The sequence below is a fragment of the Symphalangus syndactylus genome, chromosome 17, assembly GCF_028878055.3.
Source record: "Symphalangus syndactylus isolate Jambi chromosome 17, NHGRI_mSymSyn1-v2.1_pri, whole genome shotgun sequence".
Taxonomy (NCBI): Eukaryota; Metazoa; Chordata; class Mammalia; order Primates; family Hylobatidae; genus Symphalangus; species Symphalangus syndactylus.
This window is the reverse complement of record NC_072439.2, coordinates 6,292,750-6,311,586: the sequence shown is the minus strand read 5'-3', so window position 1 is coordinate 6,311,586 and position 18,837 is coordinate 6,292,750.

The following is an 18,837-nucleotide window of genomic DNA, read 5'->3' as shown; positions in this document are numbered from 1 at the left end:
CTTATTTCTGATATGTTCATTAAGCTAACAGAGTTAAACCATACTTTTGATTGCGCAGTTCTGAACACTCTTTCTGTAGAAAATGCAAGTGGACATTCGGAGCGCTAAGAGGGTAATAGTGGAAAAAGGAATATATTCAAATATAAACTACACAGTAGCATTGTGTGAAAATTCTTTCTGTTCTGTGCATTCAACTAACAGAGTTGAAACTTACTTTTGATTGAGCCGTTCCGAAACACTCTTTCTGTAGAAACTGCAATTGGACATACTAAGCGCTAAGAGGCCTACATTGGGAAAAAGAATATCTTCAAATAAAAACTACACAGATGCATTCTGTGAAACTTATTTCTGATCTGTAAATTCAGTTAACAGAGATAAAACATATTTTTGATTGAGCAGTTATGAAACACTCTTTTTGTAGAAAATGTAAGTGGAGATTCGGAGCGCTAAGATGGTAATAGTGGAAAAAGGAATATATTTAAATATAAACTACACAGTAGCATTCTGTGAAAATTCTTGCTGTTCTGTGCATTCAACTAACAGAGTTGAACCTTACTTTTGATTGAGCCGTTCTGAAACACTCTTTCTGTAGAAACTGCAATTGGACATGCTAAGCGTTAAGAGGACTACATTGGGAAAAAGAATATCTTCAAATAAAAACTACACAGATGCATTCTGTGAAACTTATTTCTGATCTGTAAATTCAGTTAACAGAGATAAAACATATTTTTGATTGAGCAGTTATGAAACACTCTTTTTGTAGAAAATGCAAGTGGAGATTCGGAGCGCTAAGAGGGTAATAGTGGAAAAATTAATGTCTCCAAATATAAACTACACAGAATCATTCTGTGAAACTTCTTTCTGATCTGTGCATTCAGCTAACAGAGTTAAACCATACTTTTGATTGAGCAGATCTGAACACTCTTTCTGTAGAAAATGCAACTGGACATTTGGAGCGCTAAGAGAGTAGTAGTGGAAAAAGGAATATATTCAAATATAAACTACACAGAAGCATTCTGTGAAACTTCTTTCTGATCTGAGCATTCAGCTAACAGAGTTAAACCATACTTTTGATTGAGCAGTTTTGAAACACTCTGCCTGTAGAAAATGCAACTGGACATTCGTAGCGCTAAGTGGGTAATAGTGGAAAAAAGAATATGTTCAAATATAAACTACACAGAAGCATTGTATGAAACTTCTTTCTGTTCTGTGCATTCAACTAACAGAGTTGAACCTTACTTTTGATTGAGCCTTTCTGAAACACTCTTTCTGTAGAAACTGCAATTGGACATTCTGAGCGCTAAGAGGCCTATATTGGGAAAAATAATATCTTCAAATAAAAACTACACAGAAGCATTGTGTGAAACTTATTTCTGATATGTTCATTAAGCTAACAGAGTTAAACCATACTTTTGATTGCGCAGTTCTGAACACTCTTTCTGTAGAAAATGCAAGTGGACATTCGGAGCGCTAAGAGGGTAATAGTGGAAAAAGGAATATATTCAAATATAAACTACACAGTAGCATTCTGTGAAAATTCTTTCTGTTCTGTGCATTCAACTAACAGAGTTCAACCTTACTTTTGATTGAGCCGTTCTGAAACACTCTTTCTGTAGAAACTGCAATTGGACATGCTAAGCGCTAAGAGGCCTACATTGGGAAAAAGAATATCTTCAAATAAAAACTACACAGATGCATTCTGTGAAACTTATTTCTGATCTGTAAATTCAGTTAACAGAGATAAAACATATTTTTGATTGAGCAGTTATGAAACACTCTTTTTGTAGAGAATGCAAGTAGAGATTCGGAGCGCTAAGAGGGTAATAGTGGAAAAAGGAATGTCTTCAAATATAAACTACACAGAATCATTCGGTGAAACTTCCTTCTGATCTGTGCATTCACCTAACAGAGTTAAACCATACTTTTGATTGAGCAGATCTGAACACTCTTTCTGTAGAAAATGCAACTGGACCTTTGGAGCGCTAAGAGCGTAGTAGTGGAAAAAGGAATATATTCAAATATAAACTACACAGAAGCATTCTGTGAAACTTCTTTCTGATCTGAGCATTCAGCTAACAGATTTAAACCATACTTTTGATTGAGCAGTTTTGAAACACTCTGTCTGTAGAAAATGCAACTGGACATTCGTAGCGCTAAGTGGGTAATAGTGGAAAAAAGAATATGTTCAAATATAAACTACACAGAAGCATTGTATGAAACTTCTTTCTGTTCTGTGCATTCAACTAACAGAGTTGAACCTTACTTTTGATTGAGCCGTTCTGAAACACTCTTTCTGTAGAAACTGCAATTGGACATTCTGAGCGCTAGGAGGCCTATATTGGGAAAAAGAATGTCTACAAATAAAAACTACACAGAAGAATTGTGTGAAACTTCTTTCTGTTCTGTTTGTTCAACTAAAAGAGTTGAACCTTAGTTTTGATTGAGCCGTTCTGAAACACTCTTTATGTAGAAACTGCAAGTGGAGATTCGGAGCGCTAAGAGGGTAATAGTGGAAAAAGGAATGTCTCCAAATATAAACTACACAGAATCATTCGGTGAAACTTCTTTCTGATCTGTGCATTCAGCTAACAGAGGTAAACCATACTTTTGATTGAGCAGATCTGAACACTCTTTCTGTAGAAAATGCAACTGGACATTTGGAGCGCTAAGAGAGTAGTAGTGGAAAAAGGAATATATTCAAATATAAACTACACAGAAGCATTCTGTGAAACTTCTTTCTGATCTGAGCTTTCAGCTAACAGAGTTAAACCATACTTTTGATTGAGCAGTTTTGAAACACTCTGTCTGTAGAAAATGCAACTGGACATTCGTAGCGCTAAGTGGGTAATAGTGGAAGAAAGAATATGTTCAAATAGAAACTACACAGAAGCATTGTATGAAAATTCTTTCTGTTCTGTGCATTCAACTAACAGAGTTGAACCTTACTTTTGATTGAGCCGTTCTGAAACACTCTTTCTGTAGAAACTGCAATTGGACATTCTGAGCGCTAAGAGGCCTATATTGGGAAAAAGAATGTCTACAAATAAAAACTACACAGAAAAATTGTGTGAAACTTCTTTCTGTTCTGTTTGTTCAACTAAAAGAGTTGAACCTTAGTTTTGATTGAGCCGTTCTGAAACACTCTTTCTGTAGAAAATGCAAGTGGAGATTCGGAGCGCTAAGAGGGTAATAGTGGAAAAATTAATGTCTCCAAATATAAACTACACAGAATCATTCTGTGAAACTTCTTTCTGATCTGTGCATTCAGCTAACAGAGTTAAACCATACTTTTGATTGAGCAGATCTGAACACTCTTTCTGTAGAAAATGCAACTGGACATTTGGAGCGCTAAGAGAGTAGTAGTGGAAAAAGGAATATATTCAAATATAAACTACACAGAAGCATTCTGTGAAACTTCTTTCTGATCTGAGCATTCAGCTAACAGAGTTAAACCATACTTTTGATTGAGCAGTTTTGAAACACTCTGCCTGTAGAAAATGCAACTGGACATTCGTAGCGCTAAGTGGGTAATAGTGGAAAAAAGAATATGTTCAAATATAAACTACACAGAAGCATTGTATGAAACTTCTTTCTGTTCTGTGCATTCAACTAACAGAGTTGAACCTTACTTTTGATTGAGCCTTTCTGAAACACTCTTTCTGTAGAAACTGCAATTGGACATTCTGAGCGCTAAGAGCCCTCTATTGGGAAAAATAATATCTTCAAATAAAAACTACACAGAAGCATTGTGTGAAACTTATTTCTGATATGTTCATTAAGCTAACAGAGTTAAACCATACTTTTGATTGCGCAGTTCTGAACACTCTTTCTGTAGAAAATGCAAGTGGACATTCGGAGCGCTAAGAGGGTAATAGTGGAAAAAGGAATATATTCAAATATAAACTACACAGTAGCATTCTGTGAAAATTCTTTCTGTTCTGTGCATTCAACTAACAGAGTTCAACCTTACTTTTGATTGAGCCGTTCTGAAACACTCTTTCTGTAGAAACTGCAATTGGACATGCTAAGCGCTAAGAGGCCTACATTGGGAAAAAGAATATCTTCAAATAAAAACTACACAGATGCATTCTGTGAAACTTATTTCTGATCTGTAAATTCAGTTAACAGAGATAAAACATATTTTTGATTGAGCAGTTATGAAACACTCTTTTTGTAGAGAATGCAAGTAGAGATTCGGAGCGCTAAGAGGGTAATAGTGGAAAAAGGAATGTCTTCAAATATAAACTACACAGAATCATTCGGTGAAACTTCCTTCTGATCTGTGCATTCACCTAACAGAGTTAAACCATACTTTTGATTGAGCAGATCTGAACACTCTTTCTGTAGAAAATGCAACTGGACCTTTGGAGCGCTAAGAGCGTAGTAGTGGAAAAAGGAATATATTCAAATATAAACTACACAGAAGCATTCTGTGAAACTTCTTTCTGATCTGAGCATTCAGCTAACAGATTTAAACCATACTTTTGATTGAGCAGTTTTGAAACACTCTGTCTGTAGAAAATGCAACTGGACATTCGTAGCGCTAAGTGGGTAATAGTGGAAAAAAGAATATGTTCAAATATAAACTACACAGAAGCATTGTATGAAACTTCTTTCTGTTCTGTGCATTCAACTAACAGAGTTGAACCTTACTTTTGATTGAGCCGTTCTGAAACACTCTTTCTGTAGAAACTGCAATTGGACATTCTGAGCGCTAGGAGGCCTATATTGGGAAAAAGAATGTCTACAAATAAAAACTACACAGAAGAATTGTGTGAAACTTCTTTCTGTTCTGTTTGTTCAACTAAAAGAGTTGAACCTTAGTTTTGATTGAGCCGTTCTGAAACACTCTTTATGTAGAAACTGCAAGTGGAGATTCGGAGCGCTAAGAGGGTAATAGTGGAAAAAGGAATGTCTCCAAATATAAACTACACAGAATCATTCGGTGAAACTTCTTTCTGATCTGTGCATTCAGCTAACAGAGGTAAACCATACTTTTGATTGAGCAGATCTGAACACTCTTTCTGTAGAAAATGCAACTGGACATTTGGAGCGCTAAGAGAGTAGTAGTGGAAAAAGGAATATATTCAAATATAAACTACACAGAAGCATTCTGTGAAACTTCTTTCTGATCTGAGCTTTCAGCTAACAGAGTTAAACCATACTTTTGATTGAGCAGTTTTGAAACACTCTGTCTGTAGAAAATGCAACTGGACATTCGTAGCGCTAAGTGGGTAATAGTGGAAGAAAGAATATGTTCAAATAGAAACTACACAGAAGCATTGTATGAAAATTCTTTCTGTTCTGTGCATTCAACTAACAGAGTTGAACCTTACTTTTGATTGAGCCGTTCTGAAACACTCTTTCTGTAGAAACTGCAATTGGACATTCTGAGCGCTAAGAGGCCTATATTGGGAAAAAGAATGTCTACAAATAAAAACTACACAGAAAAATTGTGTGAAACTTCTTTCTGTTCTGTTTGTTCAACTAAAAGAGTTGAACCTTAGTTTTGATTGAGCCGTTCTGAAACACTCTTTCTGTAGAAAATGCAAGTGGAGATTCGGAGCGCTAAGAGGGTAATAGTGGAAAAATTAATGTCTCCAAATATAAACTACACAGAATCATTCTGTGAAACTTCTTTCTGATCTGTGCATTCAGCTAACAGAGTTAAACCATACTTTTGATTGAGCAGATCTGAACACTCTTTCTGTAGAAAATGCAACTGGACATTTGGAGCGCTAAGAGAGTAGTAGTGGAAAAAGGAATATATTCAAATATAAACTACACAGAAGCATTCTGTGAAACTTCTTTCTGATCTGAGCATTCAGCTAACAGAGTTAAACCATACTTTTGATTGAGCAGTTTTGAAACACTCTGCCTGTAGAAAATGCAACTGGACATTCGTAGCGCTAAGTGGGTAATAGTGGAAAAAAGAATATGTTCAAATATAAACTACACAGAAGCATTGTATGAAACTTCTTTCTGTTCTGTGCATTCAACTAACAGAGTTGAACCTTACTTTTGATTGAGCCTTTCTGAAACACTCTTTCTGTAGAAACTGCAATTGGACATTCTGAGCGCTAAGAGCCCTCTATTGGGAAAAATAATATCTTCAAATAAAAACTACACAGAAGCATTGTGTGAAACTTATTTCTGATATGTTCATTAAGCTAACAGAGTTAAACCATACTTTTGATTGCGCAGTTCTGAACACTCTTTCTGTAGAAAATGCAAGTGGACATTCGGAGCGCTAAGAGGGTAATAGTGGAAAAAGGAATATATTCAAATATAAACTACACAGTAGCATTCTGTGAAAATTCTTTCTGTTCTGTGCATTCAACTAACAGAGTTCAACCTTACTTTTGATTGAGCCGTTCTGAAACACTCTTTCTGTAGAAACTGCAATTGGACATGCTAAGCGCTAAGAGGCCTACATTGGGAAAAAGAATATCTTCAAATAAAAACTACACAGATGCATTCTGTGAAACTTATTTCTGATCTGTAAATTCAGTTAACAGAGATAAAACATATTTTTGATTGAGCAGTTATGAAACACTCTTTTTGTAGAGAATGCAAGTAGAGATTCGGAGCGCTAAGAGGGTAATAGTGGAAAAAGGAATGTCTTCAAATATAAACTACACAGAATCATTCGGTGAAACTTCCTTCTGATCTGTGCATTCACCTAACAGAGTTAAACCATACTTTTGATTGAGCAGATCTGAACACTCTTTCTGTAGAAAATGCAACTGGACCTTTGGAGCGCTAAGAGCGTAGTAGTGGAAAAAGGAATATATTCAAATATAAACTACACAGAAGCATTCTGTGAAACTTCTTTCTGATCTGAGCATTCAGCTAACAGATTTAAACCATACTTTTGATTGAGCAGTTTTGAAACACTCTGTCTGTAGAAAATGCAACTGGACATTCGTAGCGCTAAGTGGGTAATAGTGGAAAAAAGAATATGTTCAAATATAAACTACACAGAAGCATTGTATGAAACTTCTTTCTGTTCTGTGCATTCAACTAACAGAGTTGAACCTTACTTTTGATTGAGCCGTTCTGAAACACTCTTTCTGTAGAAACTGCAATTGGACATTCTGAGCGCTAGGAGGCCTATATTGGGAAAAAGAATGTCTACAAATAAAAACTACACAGAAGAATTGTGTGAAACTTCTTTCTGTTCTGTTTGTTCAACTAAAAGAGTTGAACCTTAGTTTTGATTGAGCCGTTCTGAAACACTCTTTATGTAGAAACTGCAAGTGGAGATTCGGAGCGCTAAGAGGGTAATAGTGGAAAAAGGAATGTCTCCAAATATAAACTACACAGAATCATTCGGTGAAACTTCTTTCTGATCTGTGCATTCAGCTAACAGAGGTAAACCATACTTTTGATTGAGCAGATCTGAACACTCTTTCTGTAGAAAATGCAACTGGACATTTGGAGCGCTAAGAGAGTAGTAGTGGAAAAAGGAATATATTCAAATATAAACTACACAGAAGCATTCTGTGAAACTTCTTTCTGATCTGAGCTTTCAGCTAACAGAGTTAAACCATACTTTTGATTGAGCAGTTTTGAAACACTCTGTCTGTAGAAAATGCAACTGGACATTCGTAGCGCTAAGTGGGTAATAGTGGAAGAAAGAATATGTTCAAATAGAAACTACACAGAAGCATTGTATGAAAATTCTTTCTGTTCTGTGCATTCAACTAACAGAGTTGAACCTTACTTTTGATTGAGCCGTTCTGAAACACTCTTTCTGTAGAAACTGCAATTGGACATTCTGAGCGCTAAGAGGCCTATATTGGGAAAAAGAATGTCTACAAATAAAAACTACACAGAAAAATTGTGTGAAACTTCTTTCTGTTCTGTTTGTTCAACTAAAAGAGTTGAACCTTAGTATTGATTGAGCCGTTCTGAAACACTCTTTCTGTAGAAAATGCAAGTGGAGATTCGGAGCGCTAAGAGGGTAATAGTGGAAAAATTAATGTCTCCAAATATAAACTACACAGAATCATTCTGTGAAACTTCTTTCTGATCTGTGCATTCAGCTAACAGAGTTAAACCATACTTTTGATTGAGCAGTTCTGAACACTCTTTCTGTAGAAAATGCAACTGGACATTCGTAGCGCTAAGTGGGTAATAGTGGAAAAAAAAATATGTTCAAATATAAACTACACAGAAGCATTGTATGAAAATTCTTTCTGTTCTGTGCATTCAACTAACAGAGTTGAACCTTACTTTTGATTGAGCCTTTCTGAAACACTCTTTCTGTAGAAACTGCAATTGGACATTCTGAGCGCTAAGAGGCCTCTATTGGGAAAAATAATATCTTCAAATAAAAACTACACAGAAGCATTGTGTGAAACTTATTTCTGATATGTTCATTAAGCTAACAGAGTTAAACCATACTTTTGATTGCGCAGTTCTGAACACTCTTTCTGTAGAAAATGCAAGTGGACATTCGGAGCGCTAAGAGGGTAATAGTGGAAAAAGGAATATATTCAAATATAAACTACACAGTAGGATTCTGTGAAAATTCTTTCCGTTCTGTGCATTCAACTAACAGAGTTGAACCTTACTTTTGATTGAGCCGTTCTGAAACACTCTTTCTGTAGAAACTGCAATTGGACATGCTAAGCGCTAAGAGGCCTACATTGGGAAAAAGAATATCTTCAAATAAAAACTACACAGATGCATTCTGTGAAACTGATTTCTGATCTGTAAATTCAGTTAACAGAGATAAAACATATTTTTGATTGAGCAGTTATGAAACACTCTTTTTGTAGAAAATGCAAGTGGAGATTCGGAGCGCTAAGATGGTAATAGTGGAAAAAGGAATATATTTAAATATAAACTACACAGTAGCATTCTGTGAAAATTCTTTCTGTTCTGTGCATTCAACTAACAGAGTTGAACCTTACTTTTGGTTGAGCCGTTCTGAAACACTCTTTCTGTAGAAACTGCAATTGGACATGCTAAGCGCTAAGAGGCCTACATTGGGAAAAAGAATATCTTCAAATAAAAACTACACAGATGCATTCTGTGAAACTTATTTCTGATCTGTAAATTCAGTTAACAGAGATAAAACATATTTTTGATTGAGCAGTTATGAAACACTCTTTTTGTAGAAAATGCAAGTGGAGATTCGGAGCGCTAAGAGGGTAATAGTGGAAAAAGGAATGTCTTCAAATATAAACTACACAGAATAATTCGGTGAAACTTCTTTCTGATCTGTGCATTCAGCTAACATAGTTAAACCATACTTTTGATTGAGCAGATCTGAACACTCTTTCTGTAGAAAATGGAACTGGACATTTGGAGCGCTAAGAGCGTAGTAGTGGAAAAAGGAATATATTCAAATATAAACTACACAGAAGCATTCTGTGAAACTTCTTTCTGATCTGAGCATTCAGCTAACAGAGTTAAACCATACTTTTGATTGAGCAGTTTTGAAACACTCTGTCTGTAGAAAATGCAACTGGACATTCGTAGCGCTAAGTGGGTAATAGTGGAAAAAAGAATATGTTCAAATAGAAACTACACAGAAGCATTGTATGAAACTTCTTTCTGTTCTGTGCATTCAACTAACAGAGTTGAACCTTACTTTTGATTGAGCCGTTCTGAAACACTCTTTCTGTAGAAACTGCAATTGGACATTCTGAGCGCTAAGAGGCCTATATTGGGAAAAAGAATGTCTACAAATAAAAACTACACAGAAGAATTGTGTGAAACTTCTTTCTGTTGTGTTTGTTCAACTAAAAGAGTTGAACCTTAGTGTTGATTGAGCCGTTCTGAAACACTCTTTCTGTAGAAAATGCAAGTGGAGATTCGGAGCGCTAAGAGGGTAATAGTGGAAAAAGGAATGTCTCCAAATATAAACTACACAGAATCATTCTGTGAAACTTCTTTCTGATCTGTGCATTCAGCTAACAGAGTTAAACCATACTTTTGATTGAGCAGATCTGAACACTCTTTCTGTAGAAATTGGAACTGGACATTTGTAGCGCTAAGAGCGTAGTAGTGGAAAAAGGAATATATTCAAATATAAACTACACAGAAGCATTCTGTGAAACTTCTTTCTGATCTGAGCATTCAGCTAACAGAGTTAAACCATACTTTTGATTGAGCAGTTTGAAACACTCTGTCTGTAGAAAATGCAACTGGACATTCGTAGCGCTAAGTGGGTAATAGTGGAAAAAAGAATATGTTCAAATATAAACTACACAGAAGCATTGTATGAAACTTCTTTCTGTTCTGTGCATTCAACTAACAGAGTTGAACCTTACTTTTGATTGAGCCGTTCTGAAACACTCTATCTGTAGAAACTGCAATTGGACATTCTGAGCGCTAAGAGGCCTATGTTGGGAAAAAGTATGTCTACAAATAAAAACTACACAGAAGAATTGTGTGAAACTTCTTTCTGTTCTGTTTGTTCAACTAAAAGAGTTGAACCTTAGTTTTGATTGAGCCGTTCTGAAACACTCTTTCTGTAGAAAATGCAAGTGGAGATTCGGAGCGCTAAGAGGGTAATAGTGGAAAAAGGAATGTCTCCAAATATAAACTACACAGAATCATTCGGTGAAACTTCTTTCTGATCTGTGCATTCAGCTAACAGAGGTAAACCATACTTTTGATTGAGCAGATCTGAACACTCTTTCTGTAGAAAATGCAACTGGACATTTGGAGCGCTAAGAGAGTAGTAGTGGAAAAAGGAATATATTCAAATATAAACTACACAGAAGCATTCTGTGAAACTTCTTTCTGATCTGAGCATTCAGCTAACACAGTTAAACCATACTTTTGATTGAGCAGTTTTGAAACACTCTGTCTGTAGAAAATGCAACTGGACATTCGTAGCACTAAGTGGGTAATAGTGGAAAAAAGAATATGTTCAAATATAAACTACACAGAAGCATTGTATGAAACTTCTTTCTGTTCTGTGCATTCAACTAACAGAGTTGAACCTTACTTTTGATTGAGCCTTTCTGAAACACTCTTTCTGTAGAAACTGCAATTGGACATACACAGAATCATTCTGTGAAACTTCTTTCTGATCTGAGCATTCAGCTAACAGAGTTAAACCATACTTTTGATTGAGCAGTTTTGAAACACTCTGTCTGTAGAAAATGCAACTGGACATTCGTAGCACTAAGTGGGTAATAGTGGAAAAAAGAATATGTTCAAATATAAACTACACAGAAGCATTGTATGAAACTTCTTTCTGTTCTGTGCATTCAACTAACAGAGTTGAACCTTACTTTTGATTGAGCCTTTCTGAAACACTCTTTCTGTAGAAACTGCAATTGGACATTCTGAGCGCTAAGAGGCCTCTATTGGGAAAAATAATATCTTCAAATAAAAACTACACAGAAGCATTGTGTGAAACTTATTTCTGATATGTTCATTAAGCTAACAGAGTTAAACCATACTTTTTATTGCGCAGTTCTGAACACTCTTTCTGTAGAAAATGCAAGTGGACATTCGGAGCGCTAAGAGGGTAATAGTGGAAAAAGGAATATATTCAAATATAAACTACACAGTAGCATTCTGTGAAAATTCTTTCTGTTCTGTGCATTCAACTAAGAGAGTTGAACCTTACTTTTGATTGAGCCGTTCTGAAACACTCTTTCTGTAGAAACTGCAATTGGACATGCTAAGCGCTAAGAGGCCTACATTGGGAAAAAGAATATCTTCAAATAAAAACTACACAGTTGCATTCTGTGAAACTTATTTCTGATCTGTAAATTCAGTTAACAGAGATAAAACATATTTTTGATTGAGCAGTTATGAAACACTCTTTTTGTAGAAAATGCAAGTGGAGATTCTGAGCGCTAAGATGGTAATAGTGGAAAAAGGAATATATTTAAATATAAACTACACAGTAGCATTCTGTGAAAATTCTTTCTGTACTGTGCATTCAACTAACAGAGTTGAACCTTACTTTTGATTGAGCCGTTCTGAAACACTCTTTCTGTAGAAACTGCAATTGGACATGCTAAGCGCTAAGAGGCCTACATTGGGAAAAAGAATATCTTCAAATAAAAACTACACAGATGCATTCTGTGAAACTTATTTCTGATCTGTAAATTCAGTTAACAGAGATAAAACATATTTTTGTTTGAGCCGTTCTGAAACACTCTTTCTGTAGAAAATGCAAGTGGAGATTCGGAGCGCTAAGAGGGTAATAGTGGAAAAAGGAATGTCTCCAAATATAAACTACACAGAATCATTTGGTGAAACTTCTTTCTGTTCTGTGCATTCAACTAACAGAGGTAAACTATACTTTTGATTGAGCAGATCTGAACACTCTTTCTGTAGAAAATGCAACTGGACATTTGGAGCGCTAAGAGAGTAGTAGTGGAAAAAGGAATATATTCAAATATAAACTACACAGAAGCATTCTGTGAAACTTCTTTCTGATCTGAGCATTCAGCTAACAGAGTTAAACCATACTTTTGATTGAGCAGTTTTGAAACACTCTGTCTGTAGAAAATGCAACTGGACATTCGTAGCGCTAAGTGGGTAATAGTGGAAAAAAGAATATGTTCAAATATAAACTACACAGAAGCATTGTATGAAACTTCTTTCTGTTCTGTGCATTCAACTAACAGAGTTGAAACTTACTTTTGATTGAGCCTTTCTGAAACACTCTTTCTGTAGAAACTGCAATTGGACATACTGAGCGCTAAGAGGCCTCTATTGGGAAAAATAATATCTTCAAATAAAAACTACACAGAAGCATTGTGTGAAACTTATTTCTGATATGTTCATTAAGCTAACAGAGGTAAACCATACTTTTGATTGCGAAGTTCTGAACACTCTTTCTGTAGAAAATGCAAGTGGACATTCGGAGCGCTAAGAGTGTAATAGTGGAAAAAGGAATGTCTCCAAATATAAACTACACAGAATCATTCTGTGAAACTTCTTTCTGATCTGTGCATTCAGCTAACAGAGTTAAACCATACTTTTGATTGAGCAGATCTGAACACTCTTTGTGTAGAAAATGCAACTGGACATTTGGAGAACTAAGAGAGTAGTAGTGGAAAAAGGAATATATTCAAATATAAACTACACAGAAGCATTCTGTGAAACTTCTTTCTGATCTGAGCATTCAGCTAACAGAGTTAAACCATACTTTTGATTGAGCAGTTTTGAAACACTCTGTCTGTAGAAAATGCAACTGGACATTCGTAGCGCTAAGTGGGTAATAGTGGAAAAAAGAATATGTTCAAATATAAACTACACAGAAGCATTGTATGAAACTTCTTTCTGTTCTGTGCATTCAACTAACAGAGTTGAACCTTACTTTTGATTGAGCCTTTCTGAAACACTCTTTCTGTAGAAACTGCAATTGGACATTCTGAGCGCTAAGAGCCCTCTATTGGGAAAAATAATATCTTCAAATAAAAACTACACAGAAGCATTGTGTGAAACTTATTTCTGATATGTTCATTAAGCTAACAGAGTTAAACCATACTTTTGATTGCGCAGTTCTGAACACTCTTTCTGTAGATAATGCAAGTGGACATTCGGAGCGCTAAGAGGGTAATAGTGGAAAAAGGAATATATTCAAATATAAACTACACAGCAGCATTCTGTGAAAATTCTTTCTGTTCTGTGCATTCAACTAACAGAGTTGAACCTTACTTTTAATTGAGCCGTTCTGAAACACTCTTTCTGTAGAAACTGCAATTGGACATGCTAAGCGCTAAGAGGCCTACATTGGGAAAAAGAATATCTTCAAATAAAAACTACACAGATGCATTCTGTGAAACTTATTTCTGATCTGTAAATTCAGTTAACAGAGATAAAACATATTTTTGATTGAGCAGTTATGAAACACTCTTTTTGTAGAAAATGCAAGTGGAGATTCGGAGTGCTAAGATGGTAATAGTGGAAAAAGGAATATATTTAAATATAAACTACACAGTAGCATTCTGTGAAAATTCTTTCTGTTCTGTGCATTCAACTAACAGAGTTGAACCTTACTTTTGATTGAGCCGTTCTGAAACACTCTTTCTGTAGAAACTGCAATTGGACATGCTAAGCGCTAAGAGGCCTACATTGGGAAAAAGAATATCTTGAAATAAAAACTACACAGATGCATTCTGTGAAACTTATTTCTGATCTGTAAATTCAGTTAACAGAGATAAAACCTATTTTTGATTGAGCAGTTATGAAACACTCTTTTTGTAGAAAATGCAAGTGGAGATTCGGAGCGCTAAGGGGATAATAGTGGAAAAAGGAATGTCTTCAAATATAAACTACACAGAATCATTCGGTGAAACTTCTTTCTGATCAGTGCATTCAGCTAACAGAGTTAAACCATACTTTTGATTGAGCAGATCTGAACACTCTTTCTGTAGAAAATGGAACTGGACATTTGGAGCGCTAAGAGGGTAGTAGTGGAAAAAGGAATATATTCAAATATAAACTACACAGAAGCATTCTGTGAAACTTCTTTCTGATCTGAGCATTCAGCTAACAGAGTTAAACCATACTTTTGATTGAGCAGTTTTGAAACACTCTGTCTGTAGAAAATGCAACTGGACATTCGTAGCGCTAAGTGGTTAATAGTATAAAAAAGAATAAGTTCAAATATAAACTACACAGAAGCATTGTATGAAACTTCTTTCTGTTCTGTGCATTCAACTAACAGAGTTGAACCTTACTTTTGATTGAGCCGTTCTGAAACACTCTTTCTGTAGAAATTGCAATTGGACATTCTGAGCGCTAAGAGGCCTCTATTGGGAAAAATAATATCTTCAAATAAATACTACACAGAAGCATTGTGTGAAACTTATTTCTGATATGTTCATTAAGCTAACAGAGTTAAACCATACTTTTGATTGCGCAGTTCTGAACACTCTTTCTGTAGAAAATGCAAGTGGACATTCGGAGCGCTAAGAGGGTAATAGTGGAAAAAGGAATATATTCAAATATAAACTACACAGTAGCATTCTGTGAAGATTCTTTCTGTTCTGTGCATTCAACTGAAAGGGTTGAACCTTACTTTTGATTGAGCCGTTCTGAAACACTCTTTCTGTAGAAACTGCAATTGGACATGCTAAGCGCTAAGAGGCCTACATTGGGAAAAAGAATATCTTCAAATAAAAACTACACAGATGCATTCTGTGAAACTTATTTCTGATCTGTAAATTCAGTTAACAGAGATAAAACATATTTTTGATTGAGCAGTTATGAAACACTCTTTTTGTAGAAAATGCAAGTGGAGATTCGCAGCGCTAAGAGGGTACTAGTGGAAAAAGGAATGTCTTCAAATATAAACTACACAGAATCATTCGGTGAAACTTCTTTCTGATCTGTGCATTCAGCTAACAGAGTTAAACCATACTTTTGATTGAGCAGATGTGAACACTCTTTCTGTAGAAAATGCAACTGGACATTTGGAGCGCTAAGAGCGTAGTAGTGGAAAAAGGAATATATTGAAATATAAACTACACAGAAGCATTCTGTGAAACTTCTTTCTGATCTGAGCATTCAGCTAACAGAGTTAAACCATACTTTTGATTGAGCAGTTTTGAAACACTCTGTCTGTAGAAAAAGCAACTGGACATTCGTAGCGCTAAGTGGGTAATAGTGGAAAAAAGAATATGTTCAAATATAAACTACACAGAAGCATTGTATGAAACTTCTTTCTGTTCTGTGCATTCAACTAACAGAGTTAAACCATACATTTGATTGAGCAGATCTGAACACTCTTTCTGTAGAAAATGCAACTGGACATTTGGAGCGCTAAGAGCGTAGTAGTGGAAAAAGGAATATATTGAAATATAAACTACACAGAAGCATTCTGTGAAACTTCTTTCTGATCTGAGCATTCAGCTAACAGAGTTAAACCATACTTTTGATTGAGCAGATTTGAAAAACTCTGTCTGTAGAAAATGCAACTGGACATTCGTAGCGCTAAGTGGGTAATAGTGGAAAAAAGAATATGTTCAAATATAAACTACACAGAAGCATTGTATGAAACTTCTTTCTGTTCTGTGCATTCAACTAACAGAGTTGAACATTACATTTGATTGAGCCGTTCTGAAACACTCTTTCTGTAGAAACTGCAATTGGACATTCTGAGCGCTAGGAGGCCTCTATTGGGAAAAAGAATGTCTACAAATAAAAACTACACAGAAGAATTGTGTGAAATTTCTTTCTGTTCTGTTTGTTCAACTAAAAGAGTTGAACCTTAGTTTTGATTGAGCCGTTCTGAAACACTCTTTCTGTAGAAAATGCAAGTGGAGATTCGGAGCGCTAAGAGGGTAATAGTGGAAAAAGGAATGTCTCCAAATATAGACTACACAGAATCATTCTGTGAAACTTCTTTCTGATCTGTGCATTCAGCTAACAGAGTTAAACCATACTTTTGATTGAGCAGATCTGAACACTCTTTCTGTAGAAAATGCAACTTGACATTTGGAGCGCTAAGGGAGTAGTAGTGGAAAAAGGAATATATTCAAATATAAACTACACAGAAGCATTCTGTGAAACTTCTTTCTGATCTGAGCATTCAGCTAACAGAGTTAAACCATACTTTTGATTAAGCAGGTTTGAAACACTCTGTCTGTAGAAAATGCAACGGGACATTCGTAGCGCTAAGTGGGTAATAGTGAAAAAAGAATATGTTCAAATATAAACTACACAGAAGCATTGTATGAAACTTCTTTCTGTTCTGTGCATTCAACTAACAGAGTTGAACCTTACTTTTGATTGAGCCTTTCTGAAACACTCTTTCTGTAGAAACTGCAATTGGACATTCTGAGCGCTAAGAGGCCTCTATTGGGAAAAATAATATCTTCAAATAAAAACTACACAGAAGCATTGTGTGAAACTTATTTCTGATATGTTCATTAAGCTAACAGTGTTAAACCATACTTTTGATTGCGCAGTTCTGAACACTCTATCCGTGGAAAATGCAAGTGGACATTCGGAGCGCTAAGAGGGTAATAGTGGAAAAAGGAATATATACAAATATAAACTACACAGTAGCATTCTGTGAAAATTCTTTCTGTTCTGTGCATTCAACTAACAGAGTTGAACCTTACTTTTGATTGAGCCGTTCTGAAACACTCTTTCTGTAGAAACTGCAATTGGACATGCTAAGCGCTAAGAGGCCTACATTGGGAAAAAGAATATCTTCAAATAAAAACTACACAGATGCATTCTGTGAAACTTATTTCTGATCTGTAAATTCAGTTAACAGAGATAAAACATATTTTTGATTGAGCAGTTATGAAACACTCTTTTTGTAGAAAATGCAAGTTGAGATTCGGAGTGCTAAGAGGGTAATAGTGGAAAAAGGAATGTCTTCAAATATAAACTACACAGAATCATTCGGTGAAACTTCTTTCTGATCTGTGCATTCAGCTAACAGAGTTAAACCATACTTTTGATTGAGCAGATCTGAACACTCTTTCTGTAGAAAATGCAACTGGACATTTGGAGCGCTAAGTGCGTAGTAGTGGAAAAAGGAATATATTCAAATATAAACTACACAGAAGCATTCTGTGAAACTTCTTTCTGATCTGAGCATTCAGCTAACAGAGTTAAACCATACTTTTGATTGAGCAGTTTTGAAACACTCTGTCTGTAGGAAATGCAACTGGACATTCGTAGCGCTAAGTGGGTAATAGTGGAAAAAAGAATATGTTCAAATATAAACTACACAGAAGCATTGTATGAAACTTCTTTCTGTTCTGTGCATTCAACTAACAGAGTTGAACCATACTTTTGATTGAGCCGTTCTGAAACACTCTTTCTGTAGAAACTGCAATTGGACATTCTGAGCGCTAGGAGGCCTATATTGGGAAAAAGAATGTCTACAAATAAAAACTACACAGAAGAATTGTGTGAAACTTCTTTCTGTTCTGTTTGTTCAACTAAAAGAGTTGAACCTTAGTTTTGATTGAGCCGTTCTGAAACACTCTTTCTGTAGAAAATGCAAGTGGAGATTCGGAGCGCTAAGAGGGTAATAGTGGAAAATGGAATGTCTCCAAATATAAACTACACAGAATCATTCAGTGAAACTTCTTTCTGATCTGTGCATTCAGCTAACAGAGTTAAACCATACTTTTGATTGAGCAGATCTGAACACTCTTTCTGTAGAAAATGCAACTGGACATTTGGAGCGCTAAGAGAGTAGTAGTGTAAAAAGGAATATATTCAAATATAAACTACACAGAAGCATTCTGTGAAACTTCTTTCTGATCTGAGCATTCAGCTAACAGAGTTAAACCATACTTTTGATTGAGCAGTTTTGAAACACTCTGTCTGTAGAAAATGCAACGGGACATTCGTAGCGCTAAGTGGGTAATTGTGGAAAAAAGAATATGTTCAAATATAAACTACACAGAAGCATTGTATGAAACTTCTTTCTGTTCTGTGCATTCAACTAACAGAGTTGAACCTTACTTTTGATTGAGCCTTTCTGAAACACTCTTTCTGTAGAAACTGCAATTGGACATTCTGAGCGCTAAGAGGCCTCTATTGGGAAAAATAATATCTTCAAATAAAAACTACACAGAAGCATTGTGTGAAACTTCTTTCTGATATGTTCATTAAGCTAACAGAGTTAAACCATACTTTTTATTGCGCAGTTCTGAACACTCTTTCTGTAGAAAATGCAAGTGGACATTCGGAGCGCTAAGAGGGTAATAGTGGAAAAAGGAATATATTCAAATATAAATTACACAGTAGCATTCTGTGAAAATTCTTTCTGTTCTGTGCATTCAACTAACAGAGTTGAACCTTACTTTTGATTGAGCCGTTCTGAAACACTCTTTCTGTAGAAACTGCAATTGGACATGCTAAGCGCTAAGAGGC